The 12,934-nt window shown below is 39.9% G+C and overlaps 1 pseudogene; it reads right to left on the bottom strand.

Annotated features, from left to right (window-relative positions):
- Positions 1-8,794: 8,794 nt before the first annotated feature.
- Positions 8,795-9,198, bottom strand: LOC100958812 (annotated as a pseudogene).
- Positions 9,199-12,934: the final 3,736 nt, after the last annotated feature.

The raw sequence follows: 12,934 nt of genomic DNA, 5'->3' as shown, positions 1-12,934 counted from the left end.
TTGCCTTTTATTTTTTTCTTGCCTAATTGCTCTGGCTATGACTTCCAGTACTATGTTGAAAAGAAGTGGCCAAAACATCCTTGCCTTTTTCTTGATTATTAAAAAAAACAAAACAAAAAAAACCCTTTCAGTTTTTCACCAATAACTATAATATTAGCTATGGGCTTGTCATCTATGGTTTTTATTATGTTGAGTTATCTTCCTTCTATGTCTAATTTGTGGGGAGTTTTTATTATGAGTGGATATTGAATTTTTTTTCAAATGCTTTTTTCTAAGTCTGTTGAGATGGTTATGTGTATGGTTTTTGTCCTTCATTCTGTTGATGTGATATATCACACTTATTGATTTGCATATTTTCAACCATCTTTGTGCCCCACGGATAAATCTCAGTTGATCATTGTGTACGATGCTTTGAATGTGCTGTTGAATTCTGTTTGCTGGTACTTTGTTGAGGATTTTTACATCTATATTCATCATGTATAATGGCCTGTAGTTTTCTTTTCTTGTAGTATCTTCTGTTGGCTTTGATATCATGGTGCTTGTGGCTGGTGCCATAAGCACTGTGCTATGGGTGTCGAGCCAGAATATCTTTTTTGTATCCTTTAATTTTCAGCTTGTTTGTGTACTTAAATCTAAAGTGAGTCTTTTCTAGACAGTGAGGAGTTGGATCTTTTTCTTTTCTTTCTTTCTTTCTTTTTTTTTTTAAATTCAGCCACTCTATGTTTTTTGATTAGGGAGCCTAATCCATTTTACATTTGAAGTAATTATTGAGAGGAAAAGACATTCTATTGCATGTTATTGTTTTCTATCTGGTGGATAGCTCTGCTGTTCCTCTCTTCCTTTCCTGCTAGCTTTCTTTGTGTTCTGTTGTTTTTCTGTAGTGACATCCTTTGATTCCCTTTTTGTTTTCTTTGATGCATCTTTTACTACCCAGGTATTTTCTCATATTTACTCGCAAGGTTTGAGTAAAACATCTTATATTTAATAACAATCTAATTTAAGCTAATGACAAATCAAATTTAATCACATAAACAAACTCTGAACTTTTACTCTTCCCCCCAAATTTATGTTATTGATGTCACAAATTACTTCTTTTAATATTATGTCTCCATTAACACATTTTTATAGTTAGAGTTATTTTTTATACTGTTGTCTTTGAATTTCCATACCAGAATCAAAAGTGTTATGTACCACTGTATTATAGCATTCTGTATCTGTCTACAGATTTACCTTTACCAGCGTGCTTGATGCCTTCTTATGCTTTTGTGTTATTGTTTAGCACCTTTTTCTTTCAACTTGAAGGATTGCCTTCAGGATTTCTTATAAGGCAGGTCTAGTGGTGATGAACTCTCTCAACTTTTATTCATCTGGAAAGTCTTTATCTCTTCTTCATTTTTGAAGGACAGTTTTATGAATGTAATGTGCTTAGTTGTCAGTTTTTTTTCACTCAGCACTTTGAATATTAAACCCTACTTACCCCATCATGTGAAAAATCCTGGAGATAGCTTATGGGGTTTCCTCCTATGTGCTGAGTTGCTTTTCTTATGCTGCTTTCAAATTAGCATCACAAATTGGGCTAGAAAGAAATCAGTTCCTTGGATATCCCTAACTCCCAACTCTCCATGCCCTGCTAAAAAGATGGAACACTATATACACACTCTATTCCTGAAGGAGAGGTCATGGAGCTGTGTTTACCTCTGTCTACTATACTGTGGAAACTTTGCAGCTTTAACTCACCACCCGGCTCTTTGTTCTCAGTGGCTCCCAGGCTCTAGAACATACTGAGTTCTATCATCACTTCCTGACAGTCAAGACAGAAGCCAGTTCCTTCTGTTCATTCTCCCCTCCTACCCAAAGTCAGAACATGGTGATGTGGTTTGGTGTTCTCTTCCTCTATTCAGGAAGGAGCCAAATGGTGGGAGCTTCCCCCTTGATCATGTGTTGCTATGCAAGGGTTGTGGGGGAGGGAGAATGGCAATGAAATGCTGGCACCAATTTTCCTACTCACTTAAATATGGCTGTTTTGACATTTTTCTGGGGTGTAAGAGCTTCTTAACTCATTTCTAGATTCCCCACAGAGGGAATTAATTATGTATTATTGAATTGCTGTTTTTGTGGGAAGAACAATCCTATTACACCATCTTGATGATACTCTTCAACAATAAGTACTTTATTTAGTGTTTTGGTATAGGACAAATGTTTATAAAACACCATATTCAAAATCCGTTAATGACTTTGCACCATATTTATGTTGATCAAGGTTCTATAGAGACATAGAACAAACAGTATATGTGTGTGTAAGTATATGCATACAGAGGGTGCCAAAAAAGATATATACATTTTAAGAAAGAAAAAAGCCATATTAAAATTGTAATATTCAATATAAACTGATAACATTTGTACCTTGTATATTATAGTTTGTATCTCTTATAATTGCAGACATCAAATGTGACTTGAGTGTTACAATTATGACACACTTTTTTCCTTTATTAAACTGTGTATACATTTTGGGGGGCACACTCTGTATATGTGTATATATTTAAAAGAGTTGCTGCTGGGATGTCTAACATCTTTAGGGCCAGTGGGCATACTAGAAGCTCAGGTAAAAGCTGAGGAAAATTACTTTTACTCTGTGAATCCTTAAGGCCTTTGCTCTTGAGACCTTTGACTAAATGAGGCTCATCCACATTATTATTATTATTATTATTTGAGACAGAGCCTCAAGCTGTCACCCTGGGTAGAGTGCCGTGGCATCACAGTTCACAGCAACCTCCAACTCCTGGGCTTAAGCGAGCCTCCTGCCTCTGCCTCCCAAGTAGCTGGGACCACAGGTGCCCACCACAATGCCTGGCTATTTTTTAGTTGCAGCCGTCATTGTTGTTTGGCGGGCCCAGGCTGGATTTGAACCCGCCAGCTCAGGTGTATGTGGCTGGCTCCTTAGCCACTTGAGCCATAGGCGCCTATCCCCATCCACATTATTGAGGGTAATATTCTTTGCTTAAATAAACTGATTGTAAATGTGAACCATATCTAAGAAACACTTCACCACATTATCTTGACTTGTGTTTCACTAAGTAAGTGGGCACCATAGCTTAGCCAGATTGACACATAACAATAACGTTTTTGTATATGGGATAAACTGGCCAACCTAAGGACACAGAGAATCAAAGATTGTCAGGGCTAAAAAGAACATAGGGGATCACACAGGTAAGGTTATTATTTTAGTGATGAGGAAGCTGAAGTGTAATAAGGCAGGGTGCCTTGGCAAAGGCAGTATTAATTAATAAATAGGGCTTTATAGTTAGAAAGACATAAATATTATGGTCAGGTTCATCATTTTACAGCTGTTTATCCTTGGATACTTAATTTCTCTGTGCCTCAGTTTCATCATCTGTAAGATGGGAATTTTATCTACTATCCTGAAGGTAACATTTTATAAAACCAATCTCTTTTGTGTGTATGTGTATGTGTAGGTTTGATTTTTTGCTCAGAAGAAACAGTTTTTAATTTAATTTATTTTATTTTTCCATTGTTATTTATTTATTTATTTTTGGATTAAAATTTAATATACAAATATCCATTATATACCATTAACAGCTAAATAATTTTTTTAACAGCTAAAGAATTAAAGTTAATATGACAACACAAAATATAAAATACATAGAAATAATTCTTCAGAGATATATAGGTTTCTACATGGAAAAGTTCTAATTTTTATTGAAAATGTAAAGAGACATGTCTATATATGTTGTAAAGTTGTTATTAATGATTTTTTTTTTTTACTTGTTTAGATATTCCTTCTGTTATAACTTGGGTTATTTGTCTTTCTAGGGATATCAGTATACTGCATAGCAAATTCAGTTTGCTCTGGGGGTTCAGAAGGATTGTAGTGGTATAAAACCAGTCTCTGGAAGAAAGTAACTGCTCAACAAATAGAAACTAATTATTATCATTGTTGACAACATTATGGGTACTCAAAATGTATTTTTTAACTTACTCAGGAACTCCCTAGGAAAAAATTAAAGTATTATAATCCTAATTCTTTACTCTCTGTTAAAGTGGTGCTGGCACTACTACTCTAAAATTATGTTAAATACAACATGCTACTCAACCAACTGCATGTACTTTTAAATTCTTATATTCAGCACTTGCTTATACTGAAATAAAATCAGAGAATGTTCTGTCAGTTGCTGATTCTTACCAGGGTTAGGGGATTCATTAGGGTATTTTCAGGGAGATTTTGAAAAGTATTTTGAGCATTGCCATAAATAGCCTTGGGTCCCTATGGGATGCACACTGGAGGTGTTGATCCAGGGCTATTTGTTTTGTCCCTCTCGTTTTCTCATTTTTGGCCCTGGGTGGGCATGGGCCTTAGAAATCAGCCTGCTGTCCTCTCTGTGCTTGGGATCAGAATGTCTGTTTTGCCGCCTTGAGCTGCCAGCTCAGCGGCTTAGCAGCTTCCCCGAGCTTGCTGATACTATGTAGAGAATACCTGTGTTGGCAGAGCCCAAACTAACCCCTGCTTGCAGAGAATTCTCCATCCTTTGATCCTTTGCTATGTTGTTGCTTCATAATGTCAAAAGCCTAAAAGCTTTGGTTTGAACGGTGGCCAAATGCAAAGACATTCAGGACTGAGTTTGATCCTTAATCCGCAAAATCAAAGGTTCTTCTCTCTCAGCCATAGGTCCCGATTGTTGCCTTATAAAATTGGATTACTCCTGTCACTACAGTGCTGCTTTTTCCCTTTATACATCATTTTAAAAGCTTAACTACAGGTATGCTGATAAAATAATGATATATCCCACCCCCCACAAACATTGCAGAAAAACTGTCATCTGAATTTGTCTTTGGAAGTCACTTTTCTTCAAAGCTTTTTGAAACTCAATATTTGAGAACTGTTCTTAAAGTATCTTTTGTGATAATTTTTTTAAAAAAAATGAGCATTGCTATACATGTATTATAGTCATGGGGGCTTATGGTTTGGATATTTGTCCCCTTCAAATCTTATGTCAAAATTTGACCCCTAATGTTAGAGGTGGGGCTTCATGGGAGGTGTTTAGGTTATGGGGTGGATCCTTGATGTGCAGCTTTGTGTCATCTTGGTGGTAATAAATGAAAGCTCTTGTTCTGTTAGCTCATGCCAGAGCTGGTTGTTTAAAAGAGTGTGGCATCCAGCCTTGCTCCCTCTCTTGTCCTGTGACATTCCTGCTCCACCTTTGCTATGGTTGGAAGTTTCTGGAAGCCCCCACCAGAAGCAGATGCTGGTGCCCTGCTTTTTATACAACCTGCAGAACTGTGAGTGAAATGAACCTCTTTTCTCTGCAAATTACCTAGCTTCAGGTAGTTCCTTTATAACAATGACTAGTCCATATAGCAAAATGGACTAAGACACAGAGCATTCCTCTGGGCTCTACTATATTTTCCCTCTTAATTGTTTTACTTTCCTTCTTTTCTTTGTGGTGGGTGAGACATGGAAGGAAGAAGAGTGGAGTTAAGGCTGAGATGTCAGAGGCTAGGCAAACCTGGATGGGAAACATTCAGGAAATAAGCACATAAGGTATGTTCAAACTTCTCAAACGTCAATGTACATAGAGATCTTTTTGGATCATGGCAAACATGCAGATTCTGATTTAGCAGGTCTGGGTGGGGCCAGAGAGTCTACCCTGCTAATACATTTCTAGGTGCTGCTGCTGCCAGTCCAGGTTCCATGATTTGAGTAATAGGACTTAAGAAGAGAGTAAACCAGAGCATAAGGAGCACTCTGAATAATGCGTTTTACAAATTTGCTCAGTAATTTCTCAAAACAGTCATGTAAGGTCACTCTTTCTGTGTTACAAATAAGTTCACAGATTCAAAGAGGTTGGGAAACAGAACTGAGCTGGCGTACAAATGTGATTTGGGGTGACATCAAGGACCACAGGGAGCTCCTCAATACTGCATCTTATAGTTAACACATAGCTCCCCTCCTCCCAGCTGGAGCTCGGTGCCCTGAGCAGGTGCATGCATTCTGCTCCAGGAAGGCATCACAGGGCAACTCCCCCTTTCCACTTTCCCTGGTTCAAGGGCTTTGGTTTGGCTATAGCCCTCTTTCCTGCCCCAGTGTCTTTATCTATTCCAAGCACTCTACAGGAGCTGCTAGAGTGATCTTTGAGCGTAGCTCTAATCAAATGCTCGTTTGTTCCAAAACCTTTTGGATATGTGACACATTCCTTGCTTCACATACAAGGATTTTCATAATATCTTTTCCCAGGTTTCTCCTGCATATCCCTTGGGCTGCAATCAACCAAATGGGGCTCCTCCTGTTTGTTTGAATAGACCTGGAACTTCCCTGCCTCCTCAACTTGGCTTAGTTGTTCTGATCTATTCTTATTCCTGCAGTGCTCGACTTTCCATGTCAGCATAGTAAGATCCTTTCCTCACCTTGTCCATCCCCTCAGCCAGATACTAGTGCTCCCTTCTTCGGAAACTCTCAGAGCCCTTTCCTGACGGCATGTTTCTTATTCTGTCTCACATGGTATCAACACATTTATTTGCACCAGCCTTATTCTAATGCAGAATGTAAGACAGTCTTCACAGACATTACTATCCCTTGCCCTGTGTATCAGTCGCCCAAACAGGGGAGGAAACCCTAAACCAGTGGTTCTCAACCTGTGGGCCATGACCCACAGGAACTGTATTAAAGGGCCACGGCATTAGGAAGGTTGAGAACTACTGCCCTCAATAGTTCATGAATTAAATCGCATGATATTGTAAGATTGAGAATTACTGATGAGATGAGATGACGCCTGAATTGCAAGTTAAGTACCCTTAGAATATTAGTTTCTAGGGTTTTATTTATTTATTGAGACTGTAATGAGCTAACCGAACCTCAAAATGAAACCTGTTCATTAAAGTAGTAAGTAATGTGTCCAACAGTCACACTCATCATCTCCTATAAGGTTCAACAAGTAAATTTCTGCCTCCTAGGTTTGCAGGGGAAACTTCCTGAATCAGCAGCTGTAGAATAACTAGAACAGTGCCCAGCATAGAGGAGGGGCTTGCTCAATGTTGACGTCTATTATTTTGCTCCCTAACTTTTAGAGGACCACTGAAGGGATATCTTTGATCTAGAAAGCCTGCACAGAAGTAAGCATTTGGCATTTAGTATTTTATTTAACTGCCAGGAGTCGAAACATTTTGTGAAGTAGAAAGTGGGAAGCTATATCTCCTTGGAAACCTTTTTGATATTCTTAGACAAATCAGAAGAGCAATGAATAGCCACTGATAGTACAATAACCCACTAGGTGCCGTGCTCCTTTGTCTTGGCAGAGTGGTTTGGAATGATTGCCAGTCTTGGTTGTTCTCCTATAAAGTGATTCTCCTGCTATGATTCAGGTTAAGGAAAAACTACCACCACTTCTTCATCTATGATGGACTTAAGAAGGAAGACAAAATACAGTTCAGATGTCAACTTATCAAGAGATTATTTAAATTACTTCTCTTCTTTGCTTAGTTAGTAGAACAGAGGCTCACTTTGGTGGCACTGATGTCCAAAGAGAAAAGGATTTTTTTCCCTGTATTAATTGACTATAGGGACTCTGAAATAAAAAATGTGCTTAAAAATGACCTGAGAAGCTTGATAAAAATGTAAGTCTCTGAGAAATTCTGATTCAGTATTATAGGATAAGACTTAAGAATCCGACACAAGAGACTCTTCAATCTCTTTGCAGTTTTCATACATGGTTGAGGATGTGGAGGGTCAGAGGTGCCAAGTGATTTTCCAGCAGTCACCTGGGTGGACACACGGCAGAGGCAGGACTCCAGTCTAGGTCTTTTAAGGGCAATCCTTGGCTATTTCTTATAACTTGCAGATTTCCATTTAGATATCGACTAACAGATATTTAGAAATTATCTCAAAAAATAGCTGGAAAACTTGTGAAAACACGGATGCTGAGACAGTAAGTCTTATGAAGGGCGGGAGAGTCTGTGTTTCCAACATGCTCCCGGGTCATGCTGCTTCTTATCTGTGAACCACATTTTTTTGTTTTTAGGCAGAGTTTCACTATGTCACCCTCGGTAGAGTGCCGTGGCATCATAGCTCATAGCAATCTCAAACTCTTGGGCTTAAGCAATTCTCTTGCCTCAGCCTCCCAGTAGCTGGAACTACAGTTGCCCACCACAACACCCAGCTATTTTTTTGTTGCAGTTGTTTAGCTGGCCTGGGCCAGGTTCAAACCCACCCTTAGTGTATGTGGCTGGCACCGTAACCATTGTGCTATGGGCACCAAACCTATGAACCACATTTTGAGTAAACAGGACCTAGGACGTCATTCACCATAGATGGAAGCATTTAAGGAAATAAGAGCTGGCCATGGAAACAAAGGCAATGTCTTTTTGCGTCTTTGTAGCCATCACTATGAGTAACATGGCTCTGAGCACATGAAAGTCTACTGGACAAGTAAGAATAAAATATAGAGAGAAAAGCTCATGGCAATGATTGAGCCTAAAATCAGATGATGGCCCCACAGGACTGTTGCCTTGCCTTTTTTTCCTACTTTCCTTTTTTTTCATGGTGATCTATTTTCCTGGGGAGCTATTGAGAGAGGTTGATGAAGGCAAATGCTTGCTTCTAGAAATACAGGTGAACTAGCAGCAAATGAAGAAGACACAAGAAGAGAAACTGAACAGCAAGGATAGCTAGTCTTACGGTAGCCCAGGAAATGACCTGAAAACAAAAATCAAATGAAAAACATTGAAATGTGTTTATTAATGTAGTTAATAGGTTTTTTTTTTAAGGTTTCAAATGTATTTTATTTCAATAATGCCATATTTTAATGGGTATACAGTGCTTTTACTTGGCACCAATTATGAGTTGGTTCTGAAACAATTCAGTATTACACCAACTGGGATGATTACTGATCTCTCCGTTCCTTTGGGGTGACTCTGCCAACAGGGGACAGGTTCCGTTCTATTCCAGTTTGTGTCACTGCATATGTCCATACAGCAACACAGAAAGTGGCTCCACTAGCTAATACAGCATTACCATATTTATCATGAAAATCAGGTGTCGTTTCTGGTGGCTCACCCATGCCATTGCTTGCTGAATGTATTGAACTTGGAGACGACTTAGTGTGTTCTTGGCCAAGAAAAACATCGTGAAATTGAAAATGGAACTGCAGCAATTCCAGGTGCTGGTTTGGTGCAAATTGACTTCAGATACCCTTGTAAAAACCACTGAGGAACCAGTTAACAGGTTTTTAAAAAAAAAAAATCATCAAAATAGGTTATGGAATTAAGATTATTTTATCAGGAAAGAAAAAAGATAAAATTACCTGCTACTTTTTCAGAAATTTTAAAAACTAATTGTTGGGCTCGGCGCCTGTGGCTCAAGTGGCTAAGGTGCCAGCCACATACACCTAAGGTGGTGGGTTCGAATCCAGCCTGAGGCCCACCAAAACAACAATGACAGCTGCAACCAAAAATAAAAACAGCCAGGCGTTCTGGCAGACGCCTGTGATCCCAGCTACTTGGGAGGTGGAGGCAGGAGACTTGCTTCAGCCCAGGAGTTAGAGGTTGCTGTGAGCTGTGATGCCAGGGCACTCTACCCAGGGCAACAGCTTGAGGCTCTGTCTCAAAAAACAAAAACAAACAAACAAACAAAAAAAACTAATTGTTGCACACCTCCTCAGAAAAGGAAAAAGAAATAAGAATTTGCATTGAGGTAGAAGTATTTTATTTGGCATAAGTAGTCCACAGTCTCTAAAGTCTGAAAATATTGTACTAGAGAATCATATAGTCACAACATCTCCAGAAAGTTTTTAAAAATGAAGCTTCTTTTTAGAACATTAATCAATTAAAATTTGAGTTCCTACTGTGTTGCAGGCACTGTTCTGGGTCCTGGGGATACTGCAATGGTAAGACATGGTTGCTATACAAACGGCAGGAAACAGATGTACAAATAGACGTCCTAAAACAAATGAATGAGTACAATAGAGGAACGGTGATCAAAATGTGAGCAGTCAGAGGAGGAATTCACTTTGTCCAAGAGAGTAAAAGTCTTTGGAGAAGATGTAATATCAGATATGAGCATGGAAGGATAAGTAACAGATGACCTGGAGAAGTTTGTTAATATTCACTTTGACAAGTATTATTTATTGTTACATGATGTGGCAAATAAAAAAATAAAAGAAGATGAGTTCATCCTGAGTTCAAATCTCAGCCCTACCACTTTCTGATGGTACGGGTTGGGTATATTATTTAATCTCTCTGAATTTAGATTTTCTCTTTTGAATAACAACATGAAGTCTGTCCCATTAAGAAATAAATGAGTGCAATGGGAAAACAGTAAATAAATGCTTTTGAGTCTTATAGATATTCCTGTAGTCCAACGTCAAAAGATCTAGGCTACAACTGGTACTATAACTATACTCCTATAGCCACAATTCTTTGGAACAGAGCTATTTCTTTGATAAATACTCACATTCCATGCTTGAATCCTCTATTCTAAGGTTTTCATTTATTTCCTGTTCTAGATTTTCCCTATGACATTGTACTGGTTTCAACAGTGTACCCCACAAAATTCATGTCCATGAAAGACCTCAGAATAGGACTTAATTTCTAAAAAGGCCTGTGCATGTAACTAATTACATTAAGGTGAGGTCCTAAGTGGTATGGGCAGGCTCTAAATGGAGTATGACTGGTGTCTTTAAAGAAGACACAGAGTCACATGGAAGAAGGCCTTGTAGAGAGAGAGTCAGAGACTGGACATAAGCCAGGAATGCCAGGAACTACTGGAAACCACTAGAAACTAAAAGAGGCAAAAAGAAGATTCTTCTCTAGGCACTGAAGGGCCTTTGGGGGAAGTGTAGCCCTGCAAACATTTTGATTTTGGATTTTTAGCCTCTAGTACAAATTTCCGTTGTTTTAAGCTACTCAGATTGTGGCACTTTGTTGCAGCAACCTTAGGAAAATAATACAGTTCCTATGTGCATTTATCTTCCATTGGACATCCTGAAATTAATTCTGAAGGCACGTGGTGGCTTTACAACCTGTTGATGTGACTCGGTTTTGTTGCATTTCCCTTCCCTGTCACAAGAGACATTTGGGGGGAAAATGATCCTAACAACTGTATTGTTTTTTTCCTCAGAAAGCTGGGGCAGGGACACTAGGTGCTTTTGTGGCTCGCACCCCTTGCTCATCCGCCTGCTCACCTCACTGGTGCAGGGCAGCAGCTGGTCCTGCAGTTGCTTCCATCTTCCCCTCCATCCTCCTCAGGCCTCTCTAACTTTTGGCGCAGGTGTGTCTATCTCCATGAAGAAGACTCCATCTTCTCCTGCAGAAGGCAGTGAGAAGCTGCCATGGGTCTAGCTTGTCTTTGTCCCCTCTGCTTTATATTCTCCTTTCCTTCTGGACTACCCCTGCCCGCCCTGTAGACATCAAGCTCCTGCTTCCCGGCTCTCTCCATTTTGTAAGGTCAAATCCTGTAATACATTGCTTCTCTGATTGGACCTCATGGATACAGGCACCCCGGCCCCATAGCTTAGTCTCAAGTTTTAGGGAAGATCTCTCTCCCCGTCTACAGATGAGACCACTATAATTTAAAAATCCTTGGACACAAGGTTCTTGAACATGCCAGGTGAGATGCCAAGTGGTGTTTTATGTGAATTTACTTTCTGTGGTTCTCAGCCTCCAGTGTATTTAGTGGCTCAGCATAAAGATCTCTTATTTCCTCTCCCTCATGTTTGTGACACTTCTTTCCCTTGCTCTGCTGCCACAGACAAAGAAAATTACAGGCAGCTCCTACTGTTCCCTTCTTCGACTCCTGCCAGGAGCAGTAGGCTCCAGGGCTCACATTCTGTTTTATAAAGGCTTTTGCAGCCATCATTCGGAAAGACCTTGGCTCGACTGTCAGCATGGAGCGTGGCTGTCTGCAGCTGGAGCCTCAGAGGAGAGGCCCTGACTCCACAGTGGCAACCCCTTCCCTTCAACCTTGTCCTAGTTCTCTTTCCTGAGGGCCAGACAATGTAATCTGAGACATCCTGGTGCTAATGGGAAGAAGATGAATCGCAGTGATAATGGGTGTTGGATTTTTCTTTTTTTAGAGCTCTCATTTTCTTTGTGCATAAAAGCTGGACATGACATTTGTAGCTGGCTCTACCAGGCAGTTCTCCTTGTGCCAGCACTGAGCATACTCTCATAATATGGCCCACAGTGAAAGCTTCATGCAATTGTAATGAAGATCCTGTAGCCAGAGAGAATGCCTCCATTCACTGCAAACATAGAACTGCTGTGGATGTTCAATGACATTTGATGCCTCCTGGATAGTGCAGAAGAGGAGGTGAGTGGTGATGTTAGCCTGGAGAAGACAGGTTAGAATGAGCAAAAAGGAGCCTTGCTGTTCCCATTTCTAGTCAGCCTGCCACTAAAATTGGATCATTAAATGTGAAATGTCCAATTTCAAATCGAAAGTTTGGTTTATTATATCTCCAACAAGAGGCGCTACGATTAATTGAAGTGTGTGCCTAAACTATTGACACAGTTTTGCCACCTTAGTGGTAGCTTGTTTATGTCAGTAGCAAAGAAGCCTGGAGAGTAAAGGATGGTGATGAAATTGCAAAAGACGTATTCTGTGACTTGTTGAGAACTGAATGTTTTTCCTTGCAGGAATTGGCCTTGGGCCTGGGAGAAGTGGTAGGTAGTTGGTGCAAGGTCGGGTGAATGTGATAGATGACAGAGTTTCCCAGTTTGGCTTCTGTAGTTCTAGCAGCATTGTTTGCGTGACTTGTGGTTGAGTGCTGTCTTACAAGAGGACTGTCCTGTCTCTATTGAGCAATCTTGGCTGCTCAATTGCAAACATCCTCATCATGTCATCCCGTTGGTTGCGGTAGACATCCACTGTAAACGACTGACCAGGTTTCACAAAGCTGTAGTGGATAACACCAGTGTTGGACTACCG

This window comes from Otolemur garnettii, unplaced genomic scaffold (genome assembly GCF_000181295.1).
Source record: "Otolemur garnettii isolate 467f Iridium unplaced genomic scaffold, OtoGar3 scaffold00040, whole genome shotgun sequence".
Taxonomy (NCBI): Eukaryota; Metazoa; Chordata; class Mammalia; order Primates; family Galagidae; genus Otolemur; species Otolemur garnettii.
Note: the sequence above shows the minus strand (reverse complement) of the source record. Positions and strands in the feature narration are given on the sequence as shown.